Source organism: Coturnix japonica, chromosome 9 (genome assembly GCF_054131305.1).
Source record: "Coturnix japonica strain WE chromosome 9, WE-NBRP24, whole genome shotgun sequence".
Classification (NCBI taxonomy): Eukaryota; Metazoa; Chordata; class Aves; order Galliformes; family Phasianidae; genus Coturnix; species Coturnix japonica.
In genome coordinates, this window is record NC_140671.1 from 22,304,852 (window position 1) to 22,328,334 (window position 23,483).

The window sequence follows — 23,483 nt, forward strand, 5'->3', positions numbered from 1 at the left end:
CACATCGTGCACAACATTGTGGGGGGGGGGGGCCTTAAAAGGGGGGGGTTACAAAAAGCATAGCTCTCAACTATAGATGGGATTGGGGGGGGCTCAATCGATGGGGGGGGGCCCTTCATGCAGGGGGGGCACAGCATAAGTCAGCGGCTTTGAGGGGGGGTGTTGGGGCTGTTTGGCCTTTGGGGGGGTTATTGTGTGCCCCACCCCCACCACCCCCACACACAATGGGGTGTTAATGTGGGGGGGGGGGGCTTAGATTAGTTGCGTTCCCTATAGCACTGCCCCCCCCGTCACTAACCCCCCCGCTTTATCCTTACGGCTGAGCCCCCCCCCGACAGCGCCCCATTCATCTTGATGGGGGGGGGGGGTTTGTCACACGACCCCGGCGCGGCTTACGGCACATCGTCGACCCCACCCCACCCCCCATAACCCCACCCGGGGGGGGAGGGGGCGATGTGGTGAGTGGGGGGGGGTTCCAAAGGTGGGGGTGAGCAAAGCGCAATATGGGGGGGGGGGTCCTATAACTGGAGGGCAGCGGCTGCACAAAGAGCCCGCGGGGGTCGGAGAGCAGCACTTTGGCTGGGGGGGGTCCACGGGGTCCGGGGGTAATGCTGCCCCACCCCCTCCCCCACCCCCCACTGCCGACCCCCCCCCCCGCATTGCCCCCCCGCCCAAACGTCAGCTCCTGCGGCAGCTCCTCGTCGCTCTCCTCCTCCTCTTCCTCGTCTGGGGGGTCAATATGTGGGGGGGGGGGTCCCATCGGGCAGCGGCAGCTCCGCCGGCTCCGATTGGCTGAGCCGCAGTGCGCGGGAGCGGCTGTTGTGTGCCGGTCGGTGGAGGGGAGGCTCTTCATGGAGCTGCCCCGCAGCCAACAACAGCCTGAATGAGATCCTGGAGTCCCAGACGCTGGAGGATGAGCTGGGAAAGAGCAGAGGCTCCCCACAGAAGGGCAAATCACGTCTGATAACGTGAGTGTGGAGCACAGCCAGCCCCTTCCTCACATGTGTGGGGCTTCCATGTTCCTCTGTGCCCATTGCAATGTGCCACCCCAATCCTGCTGCCCAGCCAGGAGTGGATGGGATGAGCAGGTTGGGATGCACAGAGCAGTGCTCAGACATTGCTGGGACATTTGTGCACTGCTGTTGAGCTTCCCTTTGTGCAGCAGGGGAGAGGATGGAGGTTTACAGGTGGATGGTTGTTATTTCTATGGCATTGCACAGGTGGTAGAACCATGTCCATTCCCAAACTTATTCCAGGGCATGCGGGAATTTGTGCAGTTGTAGTTCCTGAATTGTGCTATTTAAAACCCTCCTGTAAATGGGGATGTTTTGTAATGCCTGCTGGGGCTGCAGGCAGCATTGCCTTCCTCCTTAGGGGGCAGGTTTAATCACAAGCCTCCCTATTTCCTATCACAAACGTCCTACAAACCATGTCTGGGCATTGCTGTCTCGGCCTGGATCTCAGCTCCTGAGACTGTCAGATGTGAAGCAGCAGCAGCTGGGACAGGGCTGGCTCTGTGTGCCCTCTCTGGGTCTGTGGGCACAGAGTGGGGCAGAGGGATGACTGTGAGAGGGAGGAATTGCCCAGCCACAAGAAAGAGGAAATCAGCTGAAAAGGGGAGATTTGAGAAGCACTGAGGCTGTGGCTGCTTTGACAGTAAGAAGAAACCAAGCTGTCACTGTGCAGATGGGAACTCCAGTAGGAGAGCTGTGGTGGCTTTACAGATGGCAGACAGCAGCTGGAGTGTAGAGCCAAGGGTAGGGGGGGGATCTTCCTCTTAGCAATGCCATGCAAAGAATGATGCAGACTCCTGCAGGGTTGGCTTTGCTGTGTGACCCTGGGTGGAAGCAGCTGGAAGGTCTCAGCCCTTCTGCATTATCCCAGGAGCTGGGGCAGTGCTCGGTCTCATCCCACCTCTGCTAATAGCAAATGCAGAATCCCTTATCTGAGTGCCCTTTTCTCTCATGTAGAGTCACCAACCCTGGGAAGTTCACAAAAAGTTTGGGTGTTGTGTTGAGGGATGTGATTTAACTGGGAAGTATTGGTGATGGTTGGACTGGATGATAAGATCAGTCATAAGATCATAAGATCATCCAGGTCTTTTCCAACCTTGAAAATTCTATGGAGTTGTAGCAGATTGTGGGGGTGTAGGTGTGGTATATATATGTACACAGATGGGAATATCCGTATGGAAAAGATAGATCCATGTGTGTTCTGGGCTGCACTGAAAAAGGGGTGGCCAGCAGGAGAGGGAGGTGATTGTCCACTCCTGCTCAGCTCTTGTGAGGCCATATTTGCAGCACTGTGTCCAGGCCTGGGAAGGATGTGGAGCTGTTGGGGGGGGTCCAGAGGAGGGCCACTGTGATGATCAGAGGGCTGGAGCAGCTCTCCTATGAGGAAAGGTGGAGGGATCTGGGCTTGTTTAGCCTGGAGAATGGAAGGCTGTGGGGAGACCTCATTGTGGCCTTTGAGTACTTGAAGGGAGCGTATAAACAGGAGGGGGAATGGCTGTTTATGAGGGTGGATAATGATAGGACAAGGGGGAATGGTTTAAAACTGAGACTGGGGAGGTATAGGTTGGATCTTAGGTAGATGTTTTTTGCTCAGAGGGTGGTGACACACTGGAACAGGTTGCCCAAGGAGGCTGTGGATGCCCCATTCAAGGCCTGCAGGCATTCAAGGCCAGGTTGGATGGGCTCTGTCCATGAGCATTGACTGCAGACACTTGGAACTGATCATCACCCTCTGCAGACAGATTTACAGCCCCTGCACAGCTCTATATAACAGTCTTATAGAACTACCTCTAGTAGAAGCAATCTCCACACAGAGATCTTTTCCCAGCGCCCCTTTGTGACATCATAATGCCCCTTTGTGACATCATAACACCCTTTGTGACATCATAATGCACCTTTCTGATGCCATAATGCCCCTTTCTGACGTCATAATGACCCATTGTGATGTCTTAATGCCCCTTTGTGACGTCATAATGCCTTTTGTGATGTCATAATGCCCTTTGTGACGTCTTAATTCCCCTTTGTGATGTCTTAATGCTCTTTTGTGATGTCACAATACCCCTTTGTGATGTCATAACACCCCTTTGTGACATCACAGTGCCCCTTTCAGACGTCATAATGACCCTTTTTGACGTCATAATTCCCCTTTGTGATGTCATAATGCTTCTTTGTGGTGTCATAATGCTTCTTTGTGATGTCATAATGCTACTTTGTGACGTCATAACGCCCTTTGTGACGTCATAATGCCCTTTGAGACGTCATAATGCTCCTTTGTGATGTCATAATGCTCCTTTGTGATTCATAATGCCCTTTCTGACGTCATAATGCCCCTTTGTGGTGTCATAATGCTTCTTTGTGAGGTATCTGTGGTGCCATTGATAATGAAGTGTGATGAACTGGAAGGCTTTCAGTAGAATTGCAGCCCTAACATAAACAATGACTTGAACTCTGGAATTCTGTGTAAAATCATTAGCTAGCTTGTGGTCCGGGTCTTCAAACCAAAGGCTGTGAGGTGCTGCTCTTGTTGACGCAGGCTGTGAAAGATGACTTGAGCTCTAAGAGTAATTTCCCTTCTGCTCTTTATATGAACGTCAAATCCACAATTAGAATATTAAGAAGATAATATAAAATTTTGTGCTGCTGGACTGAGGACTTCCATTAGCTGTTAGCCATAGTTTGGAACTTGCAAAGCAATCATATTGGAGCCTTGCTGGGCAACCTGCTCCAGTGTCTCACCACACCCACAGTAAAGCATTTCTTCCTAATATCCAATCCTAATCTACCTTCTTCCCATGTAAAGCCATTTCCCCTCATTCTGTTGCTACCTGCCCTTATGAAAAGTCCCTCCCCAGCCTTCCCTGTAGGCCCTCTTCAGATACTGGAAGGCCACTCTAAGGTCTCCTTGGAGTCTTCTCCAGGCTGCAGAGCCCCATCTCTCTCAGCCTGTGCACATAGTAGAGGTGCTTTCAGCCCTCTCTGATCACCTTCATGGCCCTCCTCTGGACCTGCCTGAACATCTCCAAGTCCTTCTTGTGTTGAGGGCTCCAGAACTGCGTGCAGTGCTCCAGATGGGGTTTCAATGAGAGGAGTGTGGAGGGGCAGCACCACCTCCCTCGACCTGCTGGTCATGCTTCTGTGCTTTAAGCTTATGCTTTAAGGTCCTATATGCTTTAAGGTTTAGATAGTGCAGTCGCCTCACCTCTTCAGGTTTATCTGTGAAGGTCCCTTCCAAGTGAACCGTGCTGATCCAGACAGTTCGGATTGCTCATTAAAGTGTTTTAGTAAGTTGGGCTGGTCCTACGAAGCAGTATGACTGCAGTAAGCAGTGTACATGGTGCGCTGTGAGTACTGCACACATTCCTCTTGGCAGCTTGTGGAACAGAAACTGTGCATTGTTTGGATTGTGTAAGTATTCCTGTTGGTCTCTTGTGATGCTTACCTTCTTAGAGCACCTTTCCTCGTTTGGCTCTACATATTTTGGTACCTTACTTGTTCTGTTTGGCTTAGCAGGGAAGGTCTTCTTCTGAAGCATCCTCAGTCTTGGTCTGGGCAGCATACTTAGAAATGACATGGACGTTACATGAGTGGGTGGTCAAAGGGGGGAAGAACTCACCTTTCTGATCTGTTTCCTTTTAGAACACAGTCCTGGAGAGGATTTGCTTTCCTTGTTTCCTGGAGACTTGGATTCTTAGATGGTTTTGACTGCAGCTATTTCTGATGTTAATTCCTTTTTCTGTACTTTAGTAGCCAAGTGCAAGTGGAGTGCTTTGGGAATTGTCTGAAGTTGCCAGGTTGCGTGTGATCACATATGTAACGTGGAGTTATGTGTGGTGCCAGTGATAATTAAGTGTGATGAACTTGAAGGCTTTCAGTACAATTTCAGCCCTAATGTAAACAGTGACTTGAACTCTGGAATTCTGTGTAAAATCATTAGCTAGCTTGTGGTCCAGGTCTTGAAACCAAAGGCTATGAGGTGCTGCTCTTGTTGACGCAGGCTGTGAAAGATGACTTGAGCTCTAAGAGTAATTTCCCTTCTGCTCTTTATATGAACGTCATATCAACAATTAGAATATTAAGAACATAATATAAAAGTTGTTGCTGCTGGCCTGTGGACTTCCATTAGCTGTTAGCCATAGTTTGGAACTTGCAAACCAATCTTATTTAGACTTTAGTGGTGAAATCTTCTGATGAAATCTTCCTTCTAATTCTGCAAAAGAATCTCGGTGGAACATTTCTGTCTGAAAAGGCTCTGGCATATGAAGATGTGCCAGACTGCAGCCATGTGCCAGATGCGTTTGGATCCATGGAATTTTCTGATGTAGCTTCAGTGTTTGAAGAATCTCCACTCGATCTAAATACTCAGAAAACAAAGCAGGTGTGTGAAGATGTACAGCTAGTTTCTTACAGAAAAAATACAGCTCTTAATCTAGAAATCTGCTTCTCATTGTATCTAGTGCTTACTCCATATTTAAGTATCTAGTGGACCTTGACCAAAGGAAGATAAAGATAGAGCAAAGAAGTATGTTAAGCATAAATTTTGTTGCCTTCTACCTGTAGGCCATGGTTGGTTTGACGTGATCCCTAACTCCAGTGTTTGGTTTGCACAGAAACAGCAAGCAAGGGAACAAGTAAAGGAGTCAGTGAGGATTTTAAAACACAATGGGAAGCGATAAGGCACAGTTAATAAGATTCTGGAGTTAGGCTGGAGGTAGGCAGAGGTTGAAAGGTACCGAAAGAAATTCAATCTTACTGTGTTGGACAACAAAATCCACTGTGATATTATTCAAATTTTTAACTAAACCAAGTGATAATTCATATTTATGTTTAGATAAGCTGGTGAGGGTTAATCCTCAATGGAGAATTGAGATGAACAAATAAAAAAATGGTGTTTGACAGTCTATAAGAAACGAACTTATTCTAGGAGAGAATCAGAGTTTTCAACTGTTTTGTTCAATAGCCAAATAATGTATGATATTTTTATAAGCATTGTGTCTGACCTTCTCAGCTGTTAGAATTTCTTTGACAGTAACTTCTCCGGCTGTGATCAGAAAACCTTTTGTTCCGTCTCTGGCACCATTCGAGGCATGATACTCAACTGGGTGATATGGAATTCACACTGTCAACTCCAGTGACAAGAAAAGTGGCATCTAAGAAGCGTGCAAACACAGAGAATGTTGATGCAGAGTCAGTGTTAAGAAATGAGCTGCCCTTTGCATTTCCTGCTCCAAAGGCCTTCTTTTCGAAGAGCCAGACAGAGAAGCAAGTAGAAGGCATATCTTTTTAGGCGCCTACTTCCAAAGGTATGTTGTATCTAACAAATGGAAACCTAGAACATGTGTAGCTTAGGAATTTTTTACTTTTAATATGAATGCAGTACTTGTAGGTCCTAAAATTCTGAAAGGTTTCAGTGTGGGGTTTATTTGGTCACAGCACATACAGCTGCCATCCTGTACATCTGACAGTGCACTGCAAGCGGTTTAACCATATATCAGGGCATGGTACACGTCTGTTAATGATAGAAGTTCTCACAGTTTCACAAGGAGCATGCCTTGAGATGCATTCAGATAATGAGATAAGTGCTGTGTTCCTAAAACTAGCATGTGTCTCCACTCTCCATCGAGATTTAGTAGATAATTTCTTTAACAATTATGATGAGAGTTTTGTTTTGTTTTTATTTTTTTCTGGGCTATTATTTTGAGTGAAAGAAAAGGGTATGCTTTTATTTAAGCGAGCTTTTGATTGCATCATGCTTCTAAATTAAATGTAACCTACTGAATTCCTCATGATAGCATACGAGTACTTGCGTGTATCTGTTCTCCCTAATAGAGGGAGAAGAGACTCAGTGAACCTGGACAGTGTTACCCAGGGTTGTGAGAACAGCTAAATGATTGTTGAGAACTGGTCAACTCGTGAGCCTGAGACCTGGGATCCTCCATCCTAGGGTGGAACTTTACTGGAGCACGTGGGTGCCACAGCAACAAAAGGACTGTGTACAATAGACTGAGAGTTTGCTGAGTTTCTTGGTTTACAGAAAGCACAACTAACTCAGCAGCAAGTGACGTATTTGGGATAGGAGATGACAGCTGGACTTTGAACCTTAAGGACTGCCAAGAAAGAAGCCATCTGCTCAACCCCTGAGCTGCAAACTGCCAAGGAACTCCATACGTTGCCAGGAATGACAGGAGGGTGCCGACCATGGATACACAGCTACGGACTGATGGTAAACTTGAAACAGCTTGAAGTGAGTAAGGGATATCCAGGGTGCACTGGTGCTCAATATTCAAGAAGCCCATCAATCTACACTGGGCCAAAGGATACCAGTTTTAATATCTCATGCAGTGTTTACTGTATTGGAGGCAAAAGGGGGACATTGGCTTTCACCCCACAGAATCACAGAATCACAGAATTACCCGGGTTGGAAGGGACCTCAAGGATCATGTAGTTCCAACCCCCCTGCCTAGCAGGGCCACCAAACATACGCCTTTACTAGATCAGGTTGCCCAGGGCCCCGTCCAACCTGGTCTTGAACACCTCCAAGGACGGGGCATCCACAACCTCACTGGGCAGCCTGTTCCAGGACCTAACCACCCTTCTAGTAAAGAACTTTCCCCTAACATCCAACCTAAATCTTCCCTCCTTCAACTTAAAACCATTTCCCCTAGTCCTGCTATTATCAGCCCTTTCGAAGAGTTTACTCCCCTCCTGGGAGTAAGTTCCCTTCAGGTACTGAAAGGCTGCAATGAGGTCACCCCGCAACCTTCTCTTCTCCAGGCTGAACAAACCCAACTCCCTCAGCCTGTCCTCATAGGGGAGGTGCTCCAGCCCCCTGATCATCTTCCTGTCCCTCCTCTGGACCCTTTCCAAAATCTCCATATCTTTTTTGTACTGAGGGCTCCGCACCTGGACACAGTACTCCAGATGGGGCCTCACAAGAGCAGAGTAGAGAGGGACGATCACCTCCCTATCCCTGCTGACCACCCCTCTCCTGATGGAGCCCAGGATCCCATTTGCTTTCCGGGCTGCCAGAGCGCACTGCTGGCTCATGTTAAGTTTCTCATCTATCAGGACCCCTAGGTCTTTTTCAGCCGAGCTGCTCTCAAGGACAACTCCTCCCAGCCTGTACAGGTGCCTGGGGTTCTTCCGGCCCAAGTGCAAAACCTTGCACTTTGCTGTGTTGAACCTCATTAGGTTCACCCGAGCCCAGCTTTCCAGCCTGTCAAGGTCCCTCTGAATGGCATCTGTTCACCCCAAAGATTCCCGAAATACCAGGCCATCCTGGTAGAGCAGGGTGATATAGAAATAATTGTAACTACTATTGCCAACCCAGTATCTTTCCTTAGCGGAACTCCCCTGGTGGAGAACCAGGATGACATCACTGCTTTGAAACAACTGATGCTGCACATTACATCCAGTCGGTCGGAGCTGAAGGACGAACCCTTAGAAGATGCAGAAGACGCCTGGTTTACCAGCAGCTGCAGTTTTGTGAGACAAGGAGGCTGTAAGGCAGGACATGCAGTAACTGCTACTGAGCAGGGAATGGAAGCACAACCATCAGCCGTGGGGACTACCCCTCAGAAGGCTGAAATAACTGCCTTGACGAGAGCCTTAATGATATGGACAGATGCTAACTATGTGTTTGGGGTGTCACACGCTCATAGTACCATATGAAAAGAGCAAGGATTGCTCACACACAAGGAAAAGAGCATGATGTAAATGTACCTATGTTGTAGGGCACAGTTCTCTATCCAGGCCCAAGTCTGTGTGGGTGTCTCCTCTATCCACAAAGCTGCTCACACTGCAGGAGGCACAGGCTGAGAGGAGAGGCCAGAGCAGCTCTCCCACTGTGACACGGAGCAGCAGGATACAAGTAAAGGAAGGCCCCGCAGCGGTACTGGGAAGGTTCCACACAGTCATCAATTTTTCATCTGAAAGGTAAAGCGGAATTCCCTTTTCTGCCCCTATCATCATTGGTCGGGTGAGTAGCAATGATGCCCGGTGTGCTTCCATCAATGGAGCAGAATAGGCGGAAGGCTGGGGTGCAGGCTTTCCTCTGCTGAGGTGAGTGGGGGCTCAGGGTGTTGCTCAGTGGTAGATTTGTTCACACTGAGTTCTAACAGGAAACTTGCTCAACATCGAAGGCCTTGCAAAAGTCTGGCTGAGTGATGTCAGTTGCTTTTCCTTTCCCTACTGATGCTGTCACTCCACTGTAGAAGGCCACTAAAGCGACCAGGCTGCATGTCTCCGTTTCCGCTGTTTCTCCATTTCCTTCTTGTTGCTCCCTGTAACCAGCAGGTTCAGCCATGCTGCTTTCCTGCCTCCTCTGCTGTGTTTCGTGTGGTCGGGATGGAGCTCAGAGCTCCAGCTCTGAGAAAGGTTTTCTGAGAAAGTTACCATCTCTTTTCCATTCCTTTACCCCTAAAAACAGTTTTCCAGTGTCTCTCATGCAAGAATTCTTTGAACAGCCTGCAGCTGACTCTCCTGAAGCTCAGGGTCCTGACTTTGCTTTTTGCCAGGCACACATTCCTTGAGATGAGGAACTCTAGGAGGGCATGGTCACTACAGCCCTGACCACCTCCAGTCTTAACCCCTGCTGTTCAGCATGTCCAGTAATGCTTCCCTTCTGCTTGGTGTGCTTAATGCTTGGCCCACAAAGTTATTGTCAGTGCACTCCAGCAGGCTCTCAGACAGTTTGCAGCAACTGGGATTGGTGCTGGGTGGTTGCTGGGAGGTGTCTCAGCAGAAAAGCTGGGCTGGGGTGGGCGTGCTGTGTCAGTCCTCATCGCAGCTGGCAGAGAGAGTTAGAGGAGGGTGATGGGTGCTGCCTGCTCTCAATGCTGCTGCACTGAATTTGGGGCACAGCAGCACACTGGTGAGTGAGCTGGGAGGGAGACGGACTGCTGCTGTGCATGGCTAGGCCAGAGCTGGAGGATTGTCAAACACGTGAGTCATGCTGGTGCAGCCATTGCAGCTGCAGCAGGAGTAGAAGACAAAGAGGTTTTGTAGAGGACAGAGGGTGGTGACTCATGGTTTGATGTCCAGGTGGAGGCCGATAACAAGTGGTGTCATCCAGGAGTCTGTCTTGGGACCAGTGCTTTTTTACATGGTTATCAGAGACACCAATGATGCAATGGAGTGCACCCTCTGCTGTTTGCTGAGTGGTGCGGCTGACGCAGTGGAAGGAAGGGATGCCATTCAGAGGGAGCTCAACCGAGAGGTTGGCCTAGGTGAATTTAATGAGGTTCAACACAGCAAAGTGCAAGGTTTTGCACTTGGGCTGGAGGAATCCCAGGCATTTCTACAGACTGGGAGGAGCAGTCCTTAAGAGAAGCCCCGCAGAGAAGGACCTGGGGGTCCTGGTGGATGAAAAACAGAACGTGAGCCATCAGCGTGCTCTTGCAGCTCAGAGAGCAAATGGTCCCCTGGGCTCCATCAGAAGAGGGGATGGCCAGCAGGGACAGGGAGGTGATTGATCTTCATGATCCTTGAGGTCCCTTCCAACCCGGGCCATTCTATGATTCTGTGATTACACTCGCTGTCAGAAATAACGGCAGCTGTACAGATGTTGGATATATTTTGGGACAGTTCTTGTAACCAGCTGATTTTAAGACCTTGCCCGAGTCAAGAGTCTAAATTGAGTGTCAGAAGAAAGCTGGTAAAGTGGCTATTGCTCATTCTTTTTCATTTGCTGATTCTTTCATTCGGGTTCCTTTTCCAAAGGAGATTCTGGTGATGGAAGCAATTGAAGAAAGAACCAAAGCAGCTCTTGCCAAGAGTGCTTGAAGTCCCTGTGGAGAGAAGCAAAGAACTTGGGCTTCCTCTGGGATGCGCCCCACCATGTCTCAGGAAGGAGACAACTGCTGTTCCACTTTCTGCTTTGTGTGTGGAAAGGTACGTCTGGGTTTTCTTCTACTTGTTTTTCTTTCTTTTTCTGGCTTTGAAGGAGAAGGGGTGGAGCAACGGGAGACCCACTGGTCATTTGTTAACTCAAGAGCAGGATGGATTCTGCATTGACTGTGAAAAACCTGGGCTAGTAGCATGGGCATATTTCAGGCTGGACTCTTCTTTTGCTGCTTGGTTTCCTTTTGGCTACAGGGAGACAGCTGTCTAAAGGTGTGTTTTCAAACCCACTCTCCAAAACCATGTTTCATTGTTGCAGGTGGTTCAGTGTGCTCTTGCAGTGCAGATGCTGTAGTTTGCTGTAGAATCTGAATGGTTTCTGTTCCTAGGGAAGGACTGGGAGGAGGTAGTGAGAAGAGAATTCAATGCCTGAGGTGTATCTTAGTGAGAAATGTTGGCATGAGGTGCTGAAAGTCTTGAGTTGTCAAAGGCCAGTGAGGCTCAGACTCCTTAACCTGCTGGAGCAGGGTGGAAGCAAGGAGTGGGCACTGCCGTCACACAAGCTGCACTTGGTTCTGGTCTGCCAGGTCTGTGCTGGCCTGGATTTCTTCTGAGAAGTTTGTTGGAGCTGCTTGGAGTAGTGAAGGGTGGGGAAGAAGTGCTGCTCCAGAGCTATGAGACGTGCAGCTCCTTCTGAAGTGCTCCTGAGAAGGACGGAGCGCATTTGCTGCAGCTTTCTCTGCAGATGTGCTCCTCACCTTGAAATCCTCGTGGTTTGTCCTCAGCTCCTGACCACGGCCTGTTCTCTGTTTTGCAGGCTGATAACATGCAGAAGCCGCAGCTGGTGCGTGCTATGTCATCTTTAAACGTACCAGCATTTGCGGCAGCCCATGTTATTAAGAGCCACGTCGCCCAGGGGCCAGATGAGCTCTCTCTGGAGGTAAGCAGTTCCAGGCGTTCCGTGTTGTCGTGCGTAGAAGAGGGCAGTCCTTTCTGCTTTGTTTTCCTACCAGATTTGCTGAATCTGGGATTGATGTTTCAATCTCTTTCAGGTCGGAGATCTGGTGAGCATTGTTGATATGAGGACATATCAACAGGCTGAGCCCCTGGTGGAGAGGCAAACGTGGCTTTGAGGTAGGCACACGTTTTTGACTAGAGAGCACAACTTCAGTAGAGTTGGGAATCTCAGCTTGGAGCTGCTCTGCCTGCACAGGATGGCTGCTGGATGCAAACAGTTGCCCTGTGTCACTGTCAGTGGACCTTCCCTTTGGCTCTGGGCTCGGGCTAATGCTCACCTGTCTTTTTGTTCTAATTACAGGTTGGGCTTTTCCCTGGTGAGTGCATGGAACTCATCAGCGGAAAAGTTCCCGATTCCCTCCTCAATTCATTGCCAAAGCCAGGTGCGTAATTTACATTTGACAATGCGAGTTAGTCAAATAGGGTCAGAACGTTACTTTCAGGGGGTTTGTTTATGCCCAAGTTCAGCAAGCTTAGAAAGAGAACTACAGTAATCTCCTTGGGCACCTCCAGGGATGGGGAAAATCCATTCTTGCGTGTCCTTGTTGGGAATGTTCTTCCCGTTGTTACATGCTCTGTCGAATGCATTGCGCTCAGCTTCGTCCAACCGAGCCAGGCCTGAAATGAACTGGTTTCTTTGTTTTGTTGCGCAGAGCCAAAGAAATGGGGCAAGCTCATCAACGGCCTTTGTTCCCTGGTGAAGGTCAGCCCTGGGAGAGCAAAGCAGCCTGAGCCTCCGACATTCTCCGGATCCATGTCCTTGCTTGACATCGTTGAGAGGTATTTAGCCTTCAGGACTTGAGGGCTGAGCTGTAGGAATGGAAGCATCCTCTGCTGTTTGAAACAGAGGGCGTTTCTAAGCTGTGTTTCAGCAGAAAGCAGGCAGTGCCCAGAACAGGCAACTTTTGGCCAGGGCTCGGTGCAGCTCTTCCATCACCCTGCACCACGTCTGACAGCATGCTCTGTTTTCTCTGCAGAATGAGTTCTCCCAGGAAGAGGGCAGAGTCAGCAGCTGGCAGTTGGTGTTCCTGCTTCTGCCTGGGCAAACCATCCCCTGTGGCCAAACACCAACTGCAGAGCAGTGCCAGGGAGCCCTCTGAAGCAGAAGTCTTGGTCCTGGCAGGTAAGGGTGCAAGTCCAGCTTACAAAACACTGCTTGTCAGCAACACAGCTAGAATTCATGCTTTCAGTGGGCTTGTACCTCCTTCTGGCGTTCAAGCCCGTGCCTGACATCTTCAGTTGATCCCTGTCTTTCCCAAATGAGTCTCTTGTCAACACAAGAGCTGGACCTGCACGTGGATCACTTTCAAGACAGTGACACTGTTGCTAGAAGCCTATTTGCTTCTGCCCACCACCACTACATAGCCAAATGTCAAGAATCTCCATGGTTCATCTTGCGAACGTTCGACACTAACTGCTGTACATCTGCTCCTTCCTAGGTGACCCGAGCCCTTGTATATCCCCAAGACGCAGGGCATGTTACGATGACGCATCTTCCATCAACGAAGAGTTGTTACTAAGCACAGAATGCTGCAGTTCAGATGAAAGCCTTCCGTATAACATCAGCTATCAAGAGAAGAAGGTCATCATCGTTGAAGCCTTCATTCATCCCATCCCTACTGAAGCTGCTGACCTGAGCCCACCAGACACCTCAGGCACCAGCCTGGACTCAATGTCTCTGCAGTGCAGCCCAGCCCAAGCACAGCCTGAGTGCCCCGACAGCAGCACCACCATGCAGGCTCAGGTCAGCATCACCGAGGAGAAGCTGAGCATCTCGCAGGGGGGCACAGAATCAGGACACGAGTCCCAGGCTCCGGGCAACAGCACGGTCTCTGAGCAGCTCTCATGATTACAAGAGAGGATGAGTCCCATCTTTCCTCCAGACCTCACACCCCCTCCTTTCTCCTATTGAATAAAGGCACGCTCGTGCTCAATCAATGCCTTGACTGAATTCCGAGTTTTCATTCGCAGAGATTGGGATGAGTGCAAGAAACTGCAAGGCAGCTCAGCTTACAACACTCTGGCTGTGGGGTTTGTGCAGCCGAGCTCTGGGTGTGTTCCCATTTTGCCTGACTTTGGGATGCCTGCAGCGAGAGCTCTGCTGCCGTTGTGTATGGCAGCAAATAGTCTCTAGCATCCTGGATGCTGCTCATGAAAACCCCAAGCTTCCTGGCTGTGGCTGTGATGCTTTTCAGGGCCTTTTGATGCTCTTTGATGCCGTGGCTGCTCCCTAACACCTCTGTCCTCCCGCCGTGTCCATTCCTGGCTCCCACCTGTGAGCTGTCCCTGCAAATCATCTCTAGCCCTGCCATCATCGCGCTGCAGCAGGAGGAGCTCGCCCTGACCAACATCAGGCAGTGCTGCCTGCCTCTCTCACTCTCTAGACCAAGTGTAACTACGCTGTCATGGAGACAAATGCTTTCTGTCACATCCTCCATCCCTGCAGACATTTACCGGTAGGTGGCTCTTGCAGAAGAAGATTCAAGCAGCAGAAACTTTTGCTCAGCTACAGCACACAAATGCTACAAAAGCAGGAATAACCCGCAAGCTCTGGGTCTGTTTGTCTTGCACAGGCATGCACTAACTGCGTTTGATGGTACCCCCCATCCTTGATTTCCTTCCCTGCTTCTTGTCTGATGACGCTGCTGAGCCAGGAACAAGCTGCCCAGTGTGGCAGAGCATGGTGCAGGGCTGTGCTGGGACCTCCTCCCCTTCATCTGCTGCAGATCAGTGCCCCACACGTGCCATCGAGATGCTCTGGCACGGGATGTGCCTCCAACCCAAAGCTCCTTCCCACATCCCAAGGAAAAGCAAAGCAACCCAAGCATCTCCAGCAAAGCTGCCCAGCAGACAGCAGGGAATGCAAACAGCTTCTGGCTCCTCCCCTACACTCCTGTCCTAAGTAAGAGACCCCATGAGGACTGGCTGGGAAATCAGTGCATGACACATGTGAGTGTGCACAGGATTGTGCAAAGCAGTGGGGTTCCATGAGTTTGTGTGTGTGTGTATCTCGGCTGTTATGAAAGCATGGGAAGACTGCCTTACTGAGTCCCAGATAATTACTTATCCTCAAATGATTTTTCCTGGCCAAATTTAAAGCCTCTTACAGGTAATCGAGACCAACAGGCTGTTGTTGCACAATCAACAGGCACAAACTAGATGAATAGCTGAGGAAAATAAAGCATCATGCCAAGGGTACTAGATAAGTGAGCAGCTTGAGATCTGCACATTTATGTGATACTCATGGTCTTAGACAATATTTGCTTAGTGAGGTCACATAGAATGAAAGTAAAATAGAAGAAGTGCAATTGGTCTCAGTTCACACAGCTGGCTGGTTCGTCTCAGGCTAATCCTGAACTGCCTCAAGCGACTGCTTTGGTGCTCTACAGAACAGCAACTTCAGAGATCTCTTTCTATTACTAAGTTTTTGAAAGAGCAATTTGCTCTGTTAATTATCCATCATTTTTGTGCAGTCTGTTTTGTCAGACTTGTCTTTAGCTTCCAAGTTGTATGTGAAGAATTGTTTCCGTTGTAATGCACAATGTACTAAAAATTGAGAGATGAAAATGTGAAGAGTTTTTCCAGCTTTGATTTCATGTCTGGAATTTTGGAACCCACTACTTGCAGTTGTTAATCTGTCCAAACTGGTCTGGTTTGGAATGCCCTCATCCTTCTTGAATCGCTGTTAAAGGCGGAGCAATTCCTACAAGTGCCATGGCCCCACTGTTGTTCTAATTCTTGTTTCTTTGTTTTCCACACGCTGCTTTTCAAGCCTCCTTTTTCTTTACAGTCAAAGTGAGAACTGCACTGTGAGGTGTCTGAACCTTGTTGTGCCTGTACATAAATAGAACAGCAGCAAAGCCAGACAGGTGACTGTGCTGACAGCTCTCGTAGCCAGTAACACGTAACTGTGCTAAATCCCTTGTGATGGCTTTGATTTCATTTTTGCCAGTGAAATCCTTGTAAAAGGAAGTGCAGCAGTGTGATGAGCTAAGGTGAAGATGCTGGTTTTAGTAGTGCTCTAAGCTGAGTGAAAGGGCAATTGAATGAGGGTTATATGCTTTCTCTGGGACGATAAGGCTCTTTTTCCTGAGGGAAAGAGCCAGCTTTTCATGGGCTATATGTGGGCTTTGGCAAGGGCAGACAATCCAGTCTGTCAGGAAGCCATTTGAGGTGCTTCAGGTTTGTAAGCTTGTCTTTTTGTTTTTCAGGCGGATATTTGGAGCATGGGTGTAGTGCTGTATGCTCTGCTGTGTGGCTTTTCCCTTTGGATGATGACAATATGATGGCACTCTACAGGAGGATACCAGTGGGTATCAGTGGTGCTAGAATACACTGAGAAGGGAAATAGCTGAGCTTGACAAGAGGCCTTGCTTTTCGGATGGCAGAACATGCTGAGCTGTGAGTAGAAAGGCCTGTCTGCTGAATATTGTCCCTGTTTTTGCTGCTTTGTCTACCAGTATTTAGTGGAATTGGTTCTACGCTTGGTTGGCCTATGTGGCACTGTAGCCTAATTCTGTACCATGATAGCATACAGAATTTAAGGAGAAGTATTTTCTTGCCAATGGGCTGGATTTTTTGTATCTGGTTCTTCAACTGGCTGCTCCCTATACTATCTGTAGTAAAAATACAGACACATCATTTGATTTCCCTGAAATGAATGTTCCTAAATGCCAGCTCTTCTCATGTCTACAAAGATCAAAGTTCTGCATTTGCTATTAGAATTTCCTCTTCCAGAATCAGGAGGTAATGTAGGACCCCACAGATTGCCTTCAGAATCCAGCAGTTAGTTCTGTTTCCTTTCGGAGTGCATAACAACCTGAGCAAATGAATTGAATGACGTGGCTTATTAGTCTGGTACAAACTCTGCTGTACACTGAAACTTGGTCCATTTGTAAGCAGGACTTTTTCCATCTCTGCAGGACAGCAGAAAACCCTTTGTGCTAATCATGATGCCAAGAAGCAGAATGCGGCGGATGATCCAACTGCTTCAGGTGTTCATTTCCTTAAAACTGAATAGTTTTGGACTGAGAGTTTGTAAGCAGAACGGAGCTCTTAAAGCTGTCAGAGACTATTTCTGCACTGTTCAATTCTATCTGCACAACATACACAGGATCTCAGAACTGCGTTGCTTGAATTGGTGGAACTTGTTGAAGTGAACTGGGATGAGCAAGTTTTAGAACTTAGTCAGAATGCAGTAAAAAATGGATAATCTCATGAGTATTAAGGTACAGGCTTGCTATTTCTGCACTGAATTTGTTTTTATTTTACATGGCTGTGATCTGAAAGTTGCTTGAAACGCAGGCACCTAGGCACTGTTGTGTAACTGAATTTCACACGATAGGTCCTGAAATATCCTGGAATCAAAAACTCTGACTTGTTTTAAGTCTGCTGCTTGAGTCTAATCAGGGTCATAGTGTCTGTGTGCAGTGTTTCTTTCCCTGTAATGCTCCACATCATTTCATTTTGGGAATATTGAAGGAAATGGACTATGTGCCATAACTGTTGTTAGAACAAAGTATGTCTGGTGTGATCTTATGCATAGGTTCTGTAACTGCTCTTCACAGCTCAGGTGTTTGACCTTCCTTTTGGTGAAGTGATGAAATACTGCTGGTTTCTATTTGTGCTTCTAGGCACCTTGAAGCTCTTAGGAATAGAACAATTGTCTCCAGTTCTTTTCAATGATATCAGTAACAGCTCGAGTGTTGCTGCCCACTAGGTAGACCCAAAGAAGCAGATTACAGTGAAACAACACATGAGCTGGACCTGAATGAGGATCACTTTCAAGACAGTGGCTATGCTGCTTCAAGCCTACTTGCTTCTTCCTGCCGCCACTCTATTACCAAGTATCAACAACCTTTCATGATTCAACTTGCAAATGTTTGAAACTAACCCTTGTGTTTCTATGCCTTCCTAGGTGATTCGAGCCCTTGTCAACCCCAAAGATCCAAACCAAGCAGTGTCTTTCCATCAATGGAGAGTTCTTATTAAGCATGAATCGCTGCAATTCGGATGACAGCCTTCCACATGGTAACAGTGATGGACACAAGGGGCTCATCCACGTTCATGCTCTCATATCTCCTGGCTCTGCTGAAGCTCCTGACCTGAGCCTGCCAGACACAGCAGTCACCTGCCTGGATTGTGACCCAGCGCCTTTGCAGTGCTGCCCATCCCAAGCACAGCCCGAGTGTCCCAGCAGCAGCACCACCATGCAGGAGCAGGGCAGCATCAGTGAGGTGAAGCTGAGCATCTTAGATGGGGACTTAGAGTCAGGCTGCCAGTCCCAGGCACCAGGCAGCAGCACCAGCTCTGAGCCACTCTCATCTTGACAAGAGGAGTCCCATCTTCACCCTTGACCTCTCAAGCCCTCCTGTCTTTTATTGAATAAAGTCACTCTCATGCTCAGTCATCGCCTCGACTGCATTCTGAGTCTTCAATCACAGGGATTGGGATGAATGCAACAAACAGCAAGGCAGCTCAGCTTGCAATGCTATGGCTGTGGGGTTCGTGCAGGCAGAGCTCTGGGTTCCCATTTTGCCTGGCTTTGGGATGTCTGCAGCAAGATCTCTACCATTTTGTATGGGAGCAAATAATCTCTAGCATCCAGGTTGCTGCTCATGATATATCCCAGTCTTCCTGGCTGTCACTTTGTGATACTTTTCAAAGCCTTCTGATACTCTTTGATGCCTTGGCTGCTCCCTAACACCTCTGTCCTCCTGCCATGTTGACTCACGTCTCCCACTTTTAAGCTGGCTTTGCAGATCATCTCCAGCCCTGTCATCATCACGCTGCAGCAGAAGGTTCTCACCTGGCCCAATGTCTGGCAGTACTGCTTGTTCTGCAGATGAGCAGCTGCCTCCTCATCTCTTCAGCTACAGTAGTTTTTCTCAGGGCAGTTAGATGCAGTCATGCTCCTCTGGATTTGGTGTGTTAAATCCATGCTGCATGGCAGCAGTCAGTGCAATACAAAGGTGTTCTGTGTGCCATAGCATTTCTCCAGGGGCTGCCAAAGGTAGAAGCACAACACAGCACCATCCTTCTGACAGTAATGTCTGTGAGTGTTAGACATGTGAGCACTGCATCATCCCCAGCGTGTCAGTGCTTTTCCACACCAACCTGACTCTCACACTCTGCACTGAATGTAACTCTGCTCTTGTGGAGACAAATGCTTTCTGTCACATCCTCCATCCCTGCAACCATTTGCCGGTAGGCAGCTCTTGCAGAAGAATCAAGCAGCAGAACCTTGTGCTCACCCTACAGCATGCAAATGCTATGAAAGCAGAAATAACCTGGCATGCTCTGGGTCTGCAAGGCTGCACAGATGGGAGAGGTAGATTGTGTTTTTGCAGTGGAAGTTTCCAGTATTTTCAGTACATAGTGTAGGCCCTAACTGAATGTATAACCCTCTTGTAAAACAGCTGTATAAGTAGTTTTTCCACCAAGAAAGTTGCTGAACAGAATTAAGTTCAGACTGGGGGCATTCTGACATGGGGAGAATTGAGACAAGCACAAGATAAATACAGGGTGGGTAGAGCCCAGCACAGGACAGAATGAATGTACTGACTTTTGGAAACATTGCCCTTCTCTGTCCGCAGAAAAGTACAAGGCAGACCTAAAAACAAGAGGTTGGTAATTGACCTTCTATGGAAATGAATCCTAGCCACAGTCTCGAGGAGTCTGTGAGCCTGAGATGCTCAACCAATGAGAGCCATGAGAGCATCACCTGCAGTGGGTTTAGGGCACAGAACAGAATTGATTTCACTGACTGGTGTGCAGTTTCTCCCTTGCCAATAGGGGATGTGCGCGCAGTATTGCAATAATGAATAAGCACTGCTGCTATCGCTGCCATCTTTGCCTAACTAGAAATCTTTGACTTTGAGAGTTTCTCACACAAGGGGAGAGGGTAAGAAAGTAAAGAGGCACAGAAAACTAAGGGAAACTGCTCTTCTTTATCTTATCTATAAAAATTGATACGATGCTGTTGTGCATTTTTTTTAATTTTATTTTTAATTTTTTGCTAATGTCAGTTAGATTGTTTTAAAATATCCACACACCAAAATCTGACTACCAAGCAAATGTAATGAAAATGAAATGAAGGTGAGTTAGTGGAAAGCACAAGGCCATATTATATTAGGCTCCAGCAAATTTACAGGCAGTCACTGCACGAAGAGGTAGATCTGAGTTGCACATTATATGATTCCCACAAAGATTAAGGAAATCTGAAGCTTTCAATATATTTTTTTAATTCTTTTTTCATTTCATTTTTAAACACCTGACCCAGACCCCAACCCTCACAGGAGCTGTAAAGATAACAGCATTAACCAGCAATGTAACTCTAATCCTAACCCTTACCCTGATTCTAAAATCGTCCCTAACTCCAAATGCAACAACAAAAATGATGCTAGAAGTTTGTAGCAAAAGGAACCTTAACCCTATCATAATCCAAAAAAAAAATCATTATGGTAACAATAATCTTTACCTTAAGAGTAATATTAATCAGAGCCCAGATGATGCCTGCATCCAATCAGAAGCATGCTTTGCATTATTTAAGAGTTGTATTTTTTCCAATGAACTCTCTCTATTATCACGTTTATAAAGTAACAGAGTCTGTTCTTTTTCTCCTGACACTGTGCCTTACTCCTGACATCCCCTGGAAATGACCCAGATAGGGCACCATCAAAGTAATGCTAATAGTAATGTCAATCCTAAGGGTATCTCTAGCCTCAGTGTTAATGGGACGCTAACAACAATCCCAACAGCCTTAAACATTCTGGTGGTGTGAAAGAGGTGCTGCCTTGCACATGCTGGGCAGTCCCATTGCCTGTTAAATGCAGGCGGCAGCGTAGAAACATGATGCCCGTGGTCAGAATGCCCTGTGGCAGATCCTGGCACCGGAGAACTGACCGGAGAACCATGAGAGAACTGACAACAAATCACGCGACATCAGAACCGACCCAGTGGTTATTTACAAGCCTTGGGAGACCCAGACAGGATCTCAGAGTGGTGAATGTAGGTACAGAAGTTGTTACTACTCTGTTTTCTTCTAAAAGAAGTGTTTTTTTTTCATCTCAGAAGTTGGGGGGGGGGGGGGGCGGGGGCGGGAAAGGGATATCAATTTAATTACTCATTAATTTATTGACAGACATTCACGTTTGCTACGTTTGGAGAAGTTTTTATTTGTTTGCTGTGGTTTGATTTTTTTTTTTTCTTTTTTTTTTCCCCCTTCCCTCCTCTTCCATCTTTGTGTTCTTCCCCTATAATCAAAAGAACGGATCCCCAGGGTCTGTCCCGCAGACGTTCTTTCCGTGGTCTCTGCTGCCACCTGCTGGCCAATAAGCGGAACTGCCACTGTTGGGCGTTTGGTGCCGCAGGAAGCACAACGCAGATCTGAGTTCTGACCGGTCTACGCAGCAAATCCGCCAGTCTTTATTGCGATAAGCCCTCCAGACAAGAGCATAAAGTCTTTGCCTGAGGGCAGGGTTAGTAGTAATGGATGTCAGTTTTGAAATTTCCAGTCCATTCACCATAGCACTTTCTGCCTCCATGTCCCATAACCAGAGCAGCTATGCTGGCATGCTCTCTTGGTTTCTGTCTAAACCACTGTACTATATCCATCAGTTCAGCTGCTGTATTATGGGCAGCAGGGTTTGGGGGGTGGACACTGGTCAGGGCACTCCCACCAGCCTATCCTGCATTTTTTTTTTTTTTTTTTTTTTCATTTTTGGGTTACAATCAGTCAGATCTCAAATAGATCTAGTCCAAATGGAACCTCAAAATCTGACCTTTTAGTGCCTTCATTTACAGAGTCCATTTTATACAGATTCCCTTGTACAGGGCCCCCATGGTCCTCCAGACAGTTGTTACTGATCTTCCATAGGAGAATGATTGAATTAGGTTTTTTCCCATCAAAACTGCCACCTGTCTTTCCAATTTTTCAACACTATCATTCAATAGCTGATTTGCATCAGCCTGAGCCTCTTCAGTTATGTTCAGACAGTTCAAGGCCATTAAAAGTGGCCATGCCACCATGAACACAGCTAACTGTCATTCTCAAGTTGTAAGTATGTCTTTGCTAAGACCATGGAAATACTCAGTCAGGTGGGCCAGGGACTCATGGACCCTCCCTCCGTCCCACACACGGCCCCATTTTTCAGTGACAGAAGCAGTGCTGCATTTTGAGGATCCTAGGAATCCCAGGACATGCCCTGACAAAAGGTCATTCAAAGGGGTAGTCTTTCCCCATCCAAACAACTCCATGATATTCACAGAATCACAGAATTGTAGGGGTTGGAAGGGACCTCCAGAGACCACTGAGTCCAGTCCCCCTGCCAAAGCAGGTTCCCTACACCACGTTGCACAGCTCAGCATCCAGGCAGGTCTTGAATATCTCCAGAGAAGGAGATTCCACAACCACCCTAGGCAGCCTGTTCCAGTGCTCTGTCACTCTCACCATAAAGAAGTTATTGCACACATTAGTGCAGAATTTCCTATGGTGCAGTTTCTGTCTGTTTCCCCTTGTCCCTCCTCCACACACTGCTGAAAAGAGTCTGGCCTCACCTCTTTGCCCCCCACACCTCAAATATTTATAGACCTGGATCAGGTCCCCTCTCAGCCTTCTTTTCTCAAGGCTAAACAGACCCAGTTCCCTAAGTCTCTCCTCATAGGGGAGATGCTCCAGGCCCTTCACCATCTTTGTGGTCCTCCACTGGACTCTTTCCAAGAGATCCCTGTCTTTTTTGTACTGGGGAGCCCAGAACTGGACACAATATTCCAGATGAGGCCTCACCAGGGCAGAGTAGAGGGGGAGGATCACCTCCTTCGACCTGCTGGACACGCTCTTTTTAATGCACCCCAGGATGCCATTGGCTTTTTTGGCTACAAGGGCACACTGCTGGCTCATGGTCAATCTGTCGTCCACCAGGACGCCCAGATCCCTCTCAGCAGAGCTCCTCTCCAGCAGCTCTTCCCCCAGCCTGTACTGGTGCATGCAATTATTTCTACCCAGGTGCAAGACTCTACACTTGCTTTTGTTAAACCTCATCCGGTGTCTTACTGCCCAGCTCTCCAGACTGTCCAGGTCTCGCTGAATGGCAGCACAGCCTTCAGGCGTGTCAGCCAATCCTCCCAACTTCGTGTCATCAGCAAACTTGCTGAGGGTGGTCACTATCCCCTCATCAAGGTCGTTGATGAAGATGTTGAACAAGACCGGACCCAGCACAGACCCCTGGGGGACGCCGCTAGTTACAGCCCTGCAGCCAGACACTGCACCGCCAACGACAACCCTCTGCACTCTGCCAGTCAGCCAGTTCTCGACCCACTTCACTGTCCAATCACCTATCCCATACTTCCTCAGCTTTGGTATAAGTATGTCATGGGAGACTTTATCAGTTATAGAGGTTATAGAGTTCAATTCCTGTAGTCAATTTGGCGGCCCAGGTGGGACCAGCTCTGTTCGCTGCAGGACCAGCTGAGAGGGAGACACTTTTGGCGCACCCTGAGATTTCTCTGAAGGACTCCCTTCCTCACCTGATCACTGCAGGGACAGACAAGGACCACCCATAGGTGGACCAGGTATGTGTATGGTAAGTGGAGCCCATATGTCTTGAGGAGACATCC